At 45.1% G+C, this 13,669-nt stretch overlaps 1 non-coding gene across 1 annotated transcript; it reads right to left on the reverse strand.

The window, feature by feature from the left end:
• Nucleotides 1-10,723: 10,723 nt before the first annotated feature.
• LOC115482319 lies at nt 10,724-10,913 on the reverse strand. The gene has a single exon (XR_003944070.1). It is a non-coding gene; the product is annotated as a U2 spliceosomal RNA (small nuclear RNA).
• Between the last annotated feature and the right edge of the window lie 2,756 nt (nt 10,914-13,669).

The following is a 13,669-nucleotide window of genomic DNA, read 5'->3' on the forward strand; positions in this document are numbered from 1 at the left end:
TGGATTCTTTCAGAGTTTTAAGAAGTACTGTTTCTCTTCAGCTGCGTGATGCAGTGGGTGTGAGAAGGGGGAGGCAAAGCACGGATATAAGACAGAAGTTCCGGAGATGTAATTTCTTAGAAAATCTTTTTGTACAAGCTGTGCAAACTTTCTGTAATTAAAGAGATACTTGGAAGGATGAGAATCTGCTGTTTTCACTGTAACAGCTGCCTGTGTTCCTACAGCCCTGAAGCTTTGACAAACAACGTGCCGGAATGACATTTTACTTATTAAATTCCACAATACATCACCTTCTCTTTCTCCCCCACTCCCCTTCTCCTAGATACCCAGCTTCTACCCCCACGACCCCCTCCCCTTCTCAGCCTCACAGACTGCCCTCTGGTTACCTGAGACCCAGCATCTATTTTTGGAGAGTAGGAAGAGGAATTGTTTAAGAGAGGAAGGAAAAGGGAAACAGGGCAAAGTTTGCCTTTGGATCCATTATGGGTGTTCTGCACTGACTCCCCTCCCCCACCCTCACCCCAACAGTTAAGTGATGAAGCAAGATGCCTTTGCTGATAAAGCTGCTTCCAGTACTGTTTTTACAATAGCAGATGGTTTCAGAAGAGCAGAGCATGCTTTGACTCAAAGGTGATGCATCCTACTATCCCGGATAGAAATTGCATTTGCACTGCATGTGTAAAAAGGTACACTTTATAAGCACGTGGTTTACATGTGTACACATTAGAGGTGTGCACGGGGATGGGGCCCACGGGAATCCATAGTACTGATGACATGAGATGCATTTATGTTGTGGATGGGGTGGGGGTGGAAAAGAATTGAGTAGAGATGGATCCAGAGTGAATGGGGATGGTACCACACATGGATGTCGGTCATGGATACCATGTGCATTCCAGGGATGATTGAGAGGATGTGGTTCCCAGTCAAACCTTGTGCGGTATATGTATGAATCCCATAGCCTTAAAAATTAGCACTGTGACTCAGACACACAGCACAGGGTAGCATGAAACCAGGAGGCCATCAGCATCCCTACTCAGTATTTAATGCATGTATAATTAGGAAGAAAGAGGTGTCTTGTGGTTAATCAGGCGTGCTATCTCGCCATCTCTCAGGGGAGGCAAACTGTAAAGCAAGGCCTCTGTAAGGATACCTGAAGTGACACTCACGATTAACTTTGGAACACCTGCTTGCATATAATATTTAACCAAGCATTAGCACAGAAAGGCATTCTTTTTTCTGTTATGTGCTTGATAATGATTAAATTGTGGGTGAGATGCATGTTTCCTTTTCCCCCCAAAATTTATGGTTGTTACCCTCTTCTGCCTGCACTATTGCAGCAGTATGAGGATTTAGCTGAAATGGGGAAATGGATATAAAATCAGTGTTTTAGGACACATGGGTGGCAGTGCTGTGCAGAAAGACCTGGGTTCAGTTCCCAGCTGGGGTCTTTTGCTGACTGGCACAACCAGACCTGGGAATACCATGGAGGAAATATGTACAACCCCTGATGGGGAGGGGGAGGGAAGAAGAAGAAAAAGAGGTATTTGTAGTCATTATGTAGTGACAACATTAGGGCTTCAGTTGTAGACAAAAAGGGCAAAGAAATGGGGAGCCAGGGGAGGCTGTGGGTGGGCCAGGAGCAGGAGCAACAGGAAAAGAGGAACTGAATTAGGAAATAGAGTAACTGTTCTCTGCTCTGCTCCAGGTGCACCCCTTCTCCTCCTCTCTGCAGGCTGCCTGGAAGAGAGGGGCTGAAGCAGAACACCCTGAAGCAGAAGTAACAGAAACTGTGTTTCTGGACATTGTCCCAGAAATGAAGTCTCTTGACTGACACCTACTGACAGACCTAGGAATTATTATTACAGGGTTTTGGAAGGAGCCCTTAGGGGCAGTAGAATGCCTTTTTATTTGGGGGAGCCAAGCTCTGCCCCCAACCCCACCCATGCTCCACCCCCAGCTCTAGCATCTCCCCTTCCCTAACCTACCATCCCATAATCGCCCCCCTCCCATGGCATCCAGTAGCCTTCCCTACCTCTGAACCCCTTCACCAGCATTTCTCTCCTCCCCTCCTCCATAATCTCCAGCATTTCTCTCCTTTCCTAACCCCCTTCCCCATGGTCTCCAGCACTTCTCTGCATCTCCCCACCCCCTTCAACATGTTTAGTCCTTACCTCCCTTCGCCTGGGTGGCAATGCTCCAATCTGTACAGCACCAACAGCATAAAGGCTGGCAGGTGTGGGGTCTTGAGCATCTGTGCATGCTCAAGGCCTGCCTGCTCCCTTCTCCCCTCCCCCCCCCCCCCCCCCCCCGGCAAACTTCTATTTCAGAGGAGGCAGAAGCTGGTAGGCCTGAGGCATGTGCAGATGCTCAAAGCTCCACACCCACCGGCCTCAATGCGTTTGGTACTGTGTCAGTTGGAGTATCACCACCCTAGAGGAGAAAGATAAGGTACTAAACTCATTTGGGGGGGGGGGGGTTGCAGGGAAGATTGAGAGCAGGGGTGTAGCCAGACAACAGATTTTGGGTGGGCCTAGGCAAGAAGTGAGTGTTCTCCACCCCCCCCCCCCAAAAAAAAATATTTCAGCTGGCGGGAAAACACTTCTTTCCGAGGAAAGGGGGAGTAGGAGGAGTAGGCTCTTGAGCAACACCAGTAGGCAACGTAGATAGGAACAATCTCTTTATTTCAATATACACTCGACTCAACACAGCCGTGTTTCGGCGCTACAGACGCCTTTCTTCAGGAGTCAATCAAAGAAGGATGACATCTTGTGATATATAGATATACGAATATTAAGCTCAAAGAGAATAAAGCAAGGCTTCTGCTACAATTGAATAAGCTGAGCTTTTTTCCTGCATCGGCAGTGGATTACAATTGTAGCAGAAGCCTTGCTTTCATTCTCTTTGAGCTTAATATTCGTATATCTATATATCACAAGATGTCATCCTTCTTTGATTGACTCCTGAAGAAGGCGTCTGTAGCGCCGAAACACGGCTGTGTTGAGTCGAGTGTATATTTAAATAAAGAGATTGTTCCTATCTACATCGCCTACTGGTGTTGCTCAAGAGCCTACTCCTCCTACTCCCCCTTTCCTCAGATTCTACTTTTCGTAGGAATTTGTGTACCTCCACCCTTGTGGTGGTTTGGCTTGCTTGAAACACTTCTTTCCACCATGGCAGTCTGCAGCAGGCATACAGTGAAAACTGAGCATGTGCAGGTGCCAGTATCGTGGAGAGTAGCATTTTCTTTACCATTAGGGGGAACATTTCAGCTGGTGGAGCTTGGAATCCCCACCAGCTACCGCTAAACGTGTGTTTCTGTTGGGTGAGCCTGAGCCCTAAGGGGGTGGGCCCTGGCCCACCCAGGCCCACCTCTGGTTACGCCACTGATGGAGAGAAGGAGAATTTGAAGCAGTATTCTCTCTAAGGGCTGAAGTTGACATAAATTTCCTGTTGCATTACTACCAGCTTTTCTATCTGTTCCCCCTCCAGGGTTCCCTTGGCCACCTGATACTGCAAGTCATTCCTTTTCACAAAATAGGGGGGCGCTAGCTTAGCGGGTCCTTGTTGCCCACAGGATTCCCACCACTGCAACAACCCTAGCTCGTGCTGCCCAGTAGGAGTAGCCTAATGGTTAGTGCAGTGGGCTGAGAACCCACTGCAGCTCCTTGTGACCCTGGGCAAGTCACTTAACCCTCCTTTGCCCCAGGTACAAAAAGATTGTGAGCCCACTAGAGACAGAAAAAGTACTTGCAATTAGTATATGTAAACCGCTTTTGTAGTACCCACAGAAAGGTGGTATATCAAATCCATGACCCTTGACATATGTAAACACTCGCAAGGAAGCTGAAAAGAATTCCATGAGCCATGCTCTGCATGCTTTCCCTTCTTGTTTGCCTGTAGTTTAACTACGTTTATAAAGTACTCTGAATTATTCTCAGCTACTAGATGTATAGCATACCTTAGAGGGAACACTGCTTCCCCTGTACAAGCACCGTTAGTAAGGGCACTATTGAACACAGCAGGGAAGGATCCCATCATTGTCTACCAGCTGTCTCCCTCAATACCTCTGTTACTGATGGTGTTATGCACACTGCAATACACTTCAGGGAATTATGTACCAAAAAAAAAAAATCAAAATAATACATGGCAAAACAATGCAGCATATTAAACAGAAAAGTATTTGCAGTATTCTGGACATATACGGCTCTCAGTCAGCCCTAGCTCCCCAGTCCAGCATCTTCCTGTTGGCAATGTAAACAGTGATATTCAGCAGCATTGTAACAGAAATCCTGAGGTTACTGGCAACTATAAAATAATTTACATATCAATGTTTTGGGGAGGTTGCCAAATGGCCACCAGGCTTTAGCTCAGCTAGTGTCTGAGTTACCAAAGGTTACCACATATTATCTGTATTTGCTGTACCTAATAGAGCTGCAGGATGAGAAATGAGGAGGCCTACTGCTGCTCCTTGAAATCTTGGACATATCACTTAACCCTCCATTGAATCAGGTACCAAATATCAGGGCCGCCAAGAGACTGGGCCAGGCCTGGGGCAAGGCTGCCCCCAGTGCCCCCCACCACCACCGCGCCCCCCTGAGGTTGTCGTCGCCGCCTCCCCCCCTCTGTCCACCACTGGGCCGGGCCCCCTGAATTCAAATCATAGCACCTCACCTCGACCTCGCTCTGTGTGAAAGAAGTGCAGCAGCGGCAGTCTGCAGATCACCTCCCTTCGGGCCTTCCCTCCCTGTGTCCCACCCTGGCTAGTGGGGCCATCATTAGGTTGAAGAGGATCGGTGATAGCGGTGATCTTTGTGGTACTCCACAGTCTGCTTTCCACGGCAATGATATGTTTGAGTTTGATTTTACTTGATATGTTCTTGTGGTTAGGAAGCCCTTTATCCGGTTAAGTATGTTTCCACCAATCCCGAACTTATCTAGTAATCTTATTAATATATTATGGTTTTACCATGTCGAATGCACTAGACATGTCGAATTGGAGGAGGAGGATGTTTTTGCCTATTGCTATTTCCTGCTTGAATTTGGCTAGGAGAGTGAGTAGTACTGTTTCTGTGCTGTGGAGGGGGCGAAATCCTGACTGTGATTCGTGTAATATTGAGAATTTGTTTATATAATCTGTAAGTTGTTTGGCTACCATGCTTTCCATCAGTTTGACTGACAACGGAATGGATGCTACTGGACGGTAATTAGTGATTTCATTTGTTTTTTTCTTGGTGTCTTTTGGTATTGGGGTGAGTAGGATATTGCCATTTTCCTTAGGGAAGAGACCTTGCTGAATCATGTAGTTTAGGTGGGATGTGAGGTCTGCTATGAAGCAGTCAGGTAGTTGGGACAGGTATCTAGTTTACAGTGAGTGTTGGAGAACCTGCTGATCGTCTGTGCAACTGCATTGACGGTTCCACCCATTTAGATGCCCAGTCTCCAAATCTCTCTTTCAATAATCGGGACACAGGCAATAAAAGTCTGCACTATTTTTCCATATTTTGGACACAGACTGAAGGAAGTCTGCCCAGCACCGGCCTCACTTCTCTACTACTGGATTTGCCAAATGGGTTACATGAATAATTAGCAACAAGTTTTGTTTTGATTGCATTCTTTTTCCATTTAAGAATCCTTTGTGTTCATGCCATGCATTTTTTAATTCTGTCACTGTTTTCATCTCCACCACCTTCATGAAAAAGTACTTCCTGATATTACTCCTAAGGTTTGTGTCATCTGCAAATTTGATCACCTCACTCATCATTCCCATTTTCAGATCATTTTTAAATATATTAAAAAGCACCGGCCTCAGTACAAATCCGTGCATTGCTCCACGGTTTACCTTCCTTCATTTAAAGAATTGGCCATTTAACTCTATTCTGTTTTCTATCTTTTAACCAGTTCCCAATCCACAACAGAACACTGTCAATCTCTGTAATCATTTTTAGGTTTTTGGGTTTCAGTAGGTCCAAATTCTAAAGCTATCCAAAAGCCAAAAAGTTTGCAAGCTTTTTTCTTCTCATTCCTTATCCGCAGGATTATTAACTAAACCCCTATAAATGGTCACCTAGGAGCTGTTCCACGTTTGAACATTGGCTGAGCTCTATGGATTGAAGCCCTCTTTAAACACACTGTGCCCATAGCTGCAGAAGAGCAGGAGAATCCTGTTCCAGGTCTGGGACAGGACAGACGCTATTACAGCTGGATTGTCCAAGCTTCTCCCTGCATCCCTGGCTGTCAAAAGAGACATGGACAGGAGCTTCCTACCTCCTCCTCTGTGCATCATTCCATTTTAATTGAAGTTTGTTTAAGCAGGGAGCTGCCTATTCAGGGAGCACAGAAGCCAAATATTTAGCTGCTGCAAATTGGCACTCCGGATCAATTCCTGCCTGGCTGTCAGGCGCTGACTGTGCCATTTCCCACCTCGGCTCAGAGGAGCAGAATGAGAATTCTGAGGCAATTCACAGCTCTTGCAATTTCGCCCTGACCTGGCCACCTGCCTACTTCAGCGAGGCGTCCATCGCCAAGCACGTTTCTCATCAGCTTCTCCAATCCATCAGCCACCATGCTGTAGAAAGGGACTGGGGTGGTGAAGAGACAACATGTGCAATGAGAAAGTTCTTGAGAGCTGGTAATGCCTTTGTGAGGTGCTGCAAACTGATTGGAATGTTCTCACTTTGTCCATTTTTTTATTTGCTTTCTTGTGGGATACTTCGTTTGATGACACACAATGAAAAAAAAAACCCCAATTGAACACTTGGCTTCTGTGTATATGCCATATTCCTTGTTGAAATGTAAAAGAACATCTAAGTGCAAATTCTTCTCCCCCCAGCCCCAAATTAAGTACTATTAGTAGTAGTACTTATTTCTATAGTGTTCCTAGTCATACGCAGTACTGTACATATATAAACAAGTAAGAGAAAAACGTTGTGAAGCAGGGATCTCAATCAATCCAAGACAGACAAACAAGCCAAATAAGAAATTAAGGAGCTTCATTTACTATAGGAATGGTTAAAACAACATGAATGTTAAACAGATGAATTAAGAGTTAAAAGCAGCATCAAAAAGGAGGGCTTTTAGTGGATTTGAACAGGGCTGGTGCTAGGGCTTCTGGGACCTATAAAATCAGTACTCTCCTTCCCCCCACACAGCACATTTTATTTATCTTCTCTTTCCTTCCCTCCTCTGTCTAGCATTGCCCCTTCTCCCTTCCCTCCCAGCCACCCATTCAGCATCACCCAGTCTCTCTCCCCTTCCTTGGTCCAACATGTCCTTTACTGTCCTCGCTTCCTCCAACCCACCTGTTCAGCATTTCCCCACAAATCTCCTTAGCTCCCTCCCTCCTGCTGTTGCCACCCCCACTGTCATGCCTATCGGTTTGTAGCAGCAAGCAAAGCACCAATATTTGCAGTAGAGCCTTTCAGCCCAGGTGTTCGCAACATGCAAAGGTCCTGCTGGCCCACCTTCTGACATGTACTTCCCATTGACAAGGAGGTAGGACCAGCAGGGCCATTGCAAGCTGGTAAGCACCTGCACCTCTGTATCACAAATTCCATATTACCCAACAATTTATTTATTTAGATTTTGCTCACACCTTTTTCAGTAGTAGCTCAAGGTGAGTTACATTCAGGTACACTGGATATTTCTCTGTCCCAGGAGGGCTCACAATCTAAGTTTGTACCTGAGGCAATGGAGGGTTAAGTGACTTGCCCAAGATCACAAGGAGCAGTAGTGGGATTTGAACCGGCCACCTCTGGATTGCAAGACCGGTGCTTTAACCACTAGGCCACTCCTCCACTCAGCAACATTCCATGTAGAATCACCAATAATAGGAACATTCCACGTAGAACCTCAAACAGTAGCAACGGAATCGCAAATAGTAGCAACATTCGGTGTTCCACTGCACTAACCACTAGGCTACTCCTCCACTAGCAACATTCCATGTAGAAGTCTGCCCTTGCAGACATCAGACTCACAGAAACAGAAGCCTGAGCGGCTGCGTTGCTGATCTGCAAGGGCAGGCTTCTACATGGAATGTTGCTAGTGGAATAGCAACATTCCATCTAGAATCTCCAATAGTAGCAACATTCCATGTAAAATCTCAGATAGTAGCAACAGAATCTCAAATAATTTATTTGGATTTTGCTCACACCTTTTTCAGTAGTAGCTCAAGGTGAGTTACATTCAGGTACTCTGGATATTTCTCTGTCCCAGGAGGGCTCACAATCTAAGTTTGTAACTGAGGCAATAGAGGGTTAAGTGAGTTGGCCAAGATCACAAGGAGCAGCAGCAGGATTTGAGCCGGCCACCTCTGGATTGCAAGACCGGTGCTCTAAGCACTAGGCCCCTCTACAATGGAGATGTCCCTCTTACAACACACCATACAAAAAAATATGAAAAATTGTGATTATTATCTCAGGAACAGTACATACTCCTTCCACTGCCAGACACTTTGTTTAATGCACACAGGTTTCGGTTTGTGTGGTGACTCTATGGGATGTGGAAAGCATTAGTCGTGATCATTTTTTTTTCTTGAGTGCCAAGTGCCTGCATTCAAATCTTTGCAAAATAACACAAAACCCTGCAAAAAGATACTCAAAACCTATATAGCAAACTTACCAAGCTATAACAGCCCTCACCTATCTGTGAAAAGACAATGTTATAAATATTACACTGGGTTCTAGAGCCTCAATACATCTACTACTTGGAAAATACAACATGTTATACTGTTACAGATTCCTACACAGATAGTACCTGCTGGTTTGGGGTGGGCAACCATGGTTCTTGAGGGTCACAACTCAATCGGATTTTCAAGATTTCCACAATAAATATGCATGAGAGCTATTTGCACACAATGGAAAAGTACATACAAATCAATCTTGTGTATATTCATTGTAGAAATCTTGAAAACCTGTCTGGGTTGTGGCCCTTGAGGACTGTGGATGCTCAGTCCTGTCCTAGCTGAATTCTTCACCTCAGTCACATGTGCAGAATATGGACATACCCTCTCCTAATACAAAATAAGGGACAACAATAAAAACAAAAAGCATAAAAACTGATATGAAGATTCCCCCCCCCCCCCCCTTTCCACCCAAGAAAGCCAGACTCCATAAATACTGCAATACTGGTAAAAACAGATACAGAAATGCATTTTCTCCTGTACTCTGTTAAATACAAAAATAGAAAAGATCTATATTTTCCAATGCAGACATATCCCAATACTTAATAAATATTAAATAATATTTTTCATTCCTACCTTTGTCTGGGCATTTTATTTTTCTAATTGGGCTAGGCCCAGTCTATTTTCCACTTTCCTTATGCCAGTCTTCTTTTAAATTCTTTTCCAGATATACCTTTCCATTTATTCTCTCTCCTTTTGTCTTCTTCCTTTCCTTCTCTACATCTGTCTGCCACTGATGTTTCTTTTAACGTTGTATTTTTTTTGCACTTTTATCTTCTCTGCCTTTATACCCACCCATTTGATTTTCCCTTATTCTCTCCTTCTCTCACTTTCTAGTCTTTACACTCTCTCTCTTTTTACCTCTCATCTATCTACTGGCTTTTTCCATCTTTCTCTCATCCTTCTCCAGCACTCCCATTGCTCCCTCTGTCTCTCTCCTTCTCTAGTTTCCTCTCCTCTTCTTTCCATCTTTCACTCACTCCATAGTCCCCAGTTTCTTTCCTCTGTATTCATTCTCTCAGCCCTTACCTACCCCTCCACTGCCTCTCATATCTTCCCCAATTCTATCCCTGTCTCTCCTTCCATCCCTTGCCTCCAGGCCATTCTTTTATCTTTACCTCATCTCCTATTGCCTCTGTTTCATTATCTTTTTAATCCCATTTACACCCTCACTCAACACCTTCAGAGATCCATCCCCTTCCTCTCTCATACCCCTCCATAGAACTCCTATCCCTTTTCAATGCCTCTCATACTCTCTCCAGTCTTCCAGGTCATTCACATGTCTCAACCTTTTCCCACACTTCTTCCCCCTTCTCTTATTCCCATTTCATACCTTCATACATTCTCCCAACCCATCAACAACCCCCTACTCATTCCTACCAACTGCCAGGTCCACACTATCTCCTTGAGATTTCCACTCCATCTCTCCCATTCATAATTTATTTAATTTATTTGTTAAACTGACAAATCATCAAGAGATATCAAAGTAGTTTACAAAATATCAGAGAGTTAAATGGAACACATGTATAGACATAATGGCAGTGCAAGGAAGGGTAAGCATAACACAATAAAGCAGAACCTGATTCCCTGCTTTGTCCTCCAACACACTCCCAGTCAGTCACAAAGTCCCAGTAATTTGCTGCTTATTTCCTCTATCCCTCCTAGTCCCATCCATCTTCTACTCTGTTCCTTTTCTCCCCATTTCACCACCTAATCTCATCCACCTTCTACTCCTTCCAGTCCCATGCATCGTCTATTTTGTTCCCCTTCTACCTTCTGTGCCTGAATGTAAACTGCTTGGATAGCTTTCAGGCTTGCAAGCAGTATATAAGAAATTAAAATAGAAGAGGGAGGAATGTAACGGGATTTGATATACCGCCTTTCTGTGGTTACAATCACAGCAGTTTACTTCTAATATACAGGTACTTATTTTGTACCTGGAGCAATGGAGGGTTAATTGACTTGCCCAGAGTCACAAAGAGATGCAGTGAGGATCAAACCTAGTTAGGCCACTGCACTAACCATTAGGTACTCCTCCACTCCAAATGGAAATGCACCATGCATGAAAGTACTGCAATACCATGTTGATGCATGGAGTGGATGAAGCAAGCTCCAGATTTGTCTCCCTGTCCCCAAAATCCATTCAAAGTAAGGTCCCTGGATAGGGATGTATCAGATATTCAACTGATAAGAACAGATGCTACATTTGATCTTAGCCAATAGGCTGAGGAGACTGATGGGGTATTTGTTTACATTCCCCTTGTCCCCACCTCACCCTCTGGCCCCATCCTCCTCCTACTCTGTTCTCCTCCCCCTTCCTTGAGTCTCATCTATCATCTGCTCTTTCCAGGGTCTCCTGTCCATTTGACATTTCTTCTCTCTCCATGTCCACCATCCATTCCTGCTATCTGTTCTGTTCAGCATCTCCCCTCTGTATCCCTGTATCTACCCTCTTCCCCAGAGAGCCTTCCCTTAGCTGTGTCCTGCCTCTTTTGATGCAACTCCCTCTTTCTGCGAGGGCCACACATGTCTGAGTGAAGGTCTTCTGGGTCATCTGAAGGCACTCCTTGTATTGCTGACATTATGGGTGACCCAGGCAAGTTTAGAGTACTGTTGGATGAGGAGGAGAGAAAGTGAGAGAGGTGCAGGACCGAATGAGGGGTGAAAAGAGAAGGGACAGAGTAGGGATGGCGTAACTGATAACATGGTGTGCAGCAGCTTGTGGTGCCTTTCAAAGGTCAGCATCTTCCCTTCCAAGATTACCATGCTTGCTGGGTTGTGCAAGCCCTGGATTTGAATAGTGACAGAGACATGGAGCATGACCTACTGACTCAAGAAGTGTATTCCAGGCATATGGCATAACAAGATGGAAGGAATGGAGTTGGAGGTCGAAGAGAAGAGTGCAGATAAGAGTGACTTACCTGAAGAGGGATGTAGGGAGAGATTAAAATGAATTCATTCAGTATTTTTCTTCTCTTTAAGGCAGTAAAATAAATTGGTGGAAGGTAAGTCATGCAGTAGAATTTTGAACTGAATGAAGGGGAGAGAGATGATTTAGTGAGAGACCTGTAAAGAGTTGGTTACAGTAGTCTAAGCAGGAATTGATGAGAGCATGGATAAGGGTTGTGGTAGTGTATTCAGAAAGGAAGGGATGAATGTTGGTGATGTTATAGAGAAAGAAATGACAGGTTTTAGCAGTCTGTTAAATATGTGCAGAGAAAGAAACAGAGAGAAGTCAAAGATGATCCCAAGGTAACAAGCCAAGGAGACAGGGAGAATGACAATGTTATCCACAGAGATAAAGAATAGGGGAAGTGGAGAGGCGCTGTCCTAGGGAAAAGACTAGAAAATACCCTGATCTGGTCACTAGAGGGAGCCAAAAGGGGTAGGTCCATGTAATGACCTGAAGGGACAGCTAGGGAGTGCTCATGGTATAGGACCTGCCCTTCCCTGAAGAGGCCACCAGGGGGAGCTCTCAGAGTAGGTGAGGGATAGGTGGAGAGAGTTCTGGGCCTGGACCTTTCTGGAACCAGGGGGAGGGGCCTAAAGAGGTGGGGAGGTTTATTAGCCACCCTATAAAGAAGAGGAAGGAGGGGAGGAGATGGGGACCTGGAAAGCCTGCTGGAGGAGAGCACCTGGAAGTGGAGAAAGAAGGAGCCCTCTAAAAACCAAGAAGGTACTTACCTGGTATGCCTTTTGGTAGTAATGGAACTGTGTATTATTGGAAGTTGAATGATATGCTGGAAAGAAGTTGTTCCCCACAACACTGGAGCAGGGTGCTAATAAAGGGGATTTGCATCTGGTATAGAGTGAATTTGCATATTGATGAAAGCTGAGAAACCAGGGTTATATTCCCAAGAAAGGTTACAGGGCACCCATCAGGGGTACCGGAAAAGTGGCCTGTTACTAGACGATACAGCAGGGAGGTATGTCCACGAACTGGTGGTAAATGAGGGAGTCACCCTGAGTTAAAGGGGAAGTCCAAACATTGAGACTAAGTTTACAGGCTGCCATAGAGGAGCCTTGTTTCTGGGCCTTTCTCAGAAGCAAAGTGCTAGTGAGCCCTGGCTGAGGGATTGTGATGATGGACAGGAGCTAGAAGAGGGCCTTCAGCACATGAATACCCCTGGGGGATTACAACGTAAAGATGGTACTGAAAACCATGAGAGGAGATGAAAGCACCAAGGAAACAAGAATAGAGAGTGAAGGGGTCCCAAGACAGAGTTTTGAGATACACCAACTGATAGTGGGATAGCAGTGGAGGAGAATTTACCAGAGCGTACACTAAAAGTGCAATAAGAAAAAAACCCAAGACAGAACAGAGCCATGAAATCTGAGTGAGGATCATGTAAAAAGTGTCAAAACCAGCATATAGTCAAGGATCTGACCAGGAACATGTCACTGGAGACTTTGGAAAGGGTTGTTTCTTTAGAATGGCTATGGAAAAAATCAGGTTGTAATGGATCAAAAATAGTTTGAGATGAATGTGCTGTTCACTGAATTGGATCCAAAAAGGAGAAGGGAGATGGGATGATAGTTGCAAGGGCAGTTAGGGTCCAGTGCTCTGACCACAGCATGCTTGAAGTCATCAGGAACAGTTGCAGTAGAAAGTGAGGGACTGAGAATATGACAGTAGAGGAGACAGAGCCAAGTAAATAGGTGGGAAAGGGAATCAGAGGAACAGGAATGAGTTTCCTCTTCTCTGATTTTAGAAAAGGAAGAAAGAGTTGCAAGGGCTGAAGGAAGGATGTGAGAATGAAGTAGGGGTGGGGGGAAGGGAAATAGAGGTGACCTGGTGGAGAACTCAAAACTAAGCTTATGAACCTTGTCATGGAAGTACTCAACCATAGTCTGGGCAGAAAGTGAAGGGGGGGTGTTGGAAGTGGAGGCATTCTAAGAAGGAAGTTCAGTATGGCAAAGAGATGGTGAGGGTTGGAAGCAAGAGAGTTTGTCAAATGGAAATAGTACTGTTTGTTTGGGGCAAGAGCAGAC

This window comes from Microcaecilia unicolor, chromosome 12 (genome assembly GCF_901765095.1).
Source record: "Microcaecilia unicolor chromosome 12, aMicUni1.1, whole genome shotgun sequence".
NCBI classification, from domain to species: Eukaryota; Metazoa; Chordata; class Amphibia; order Gymnophiona; family Siphonopidae; genus Microcaecilia; species Microcaecilia unicolor.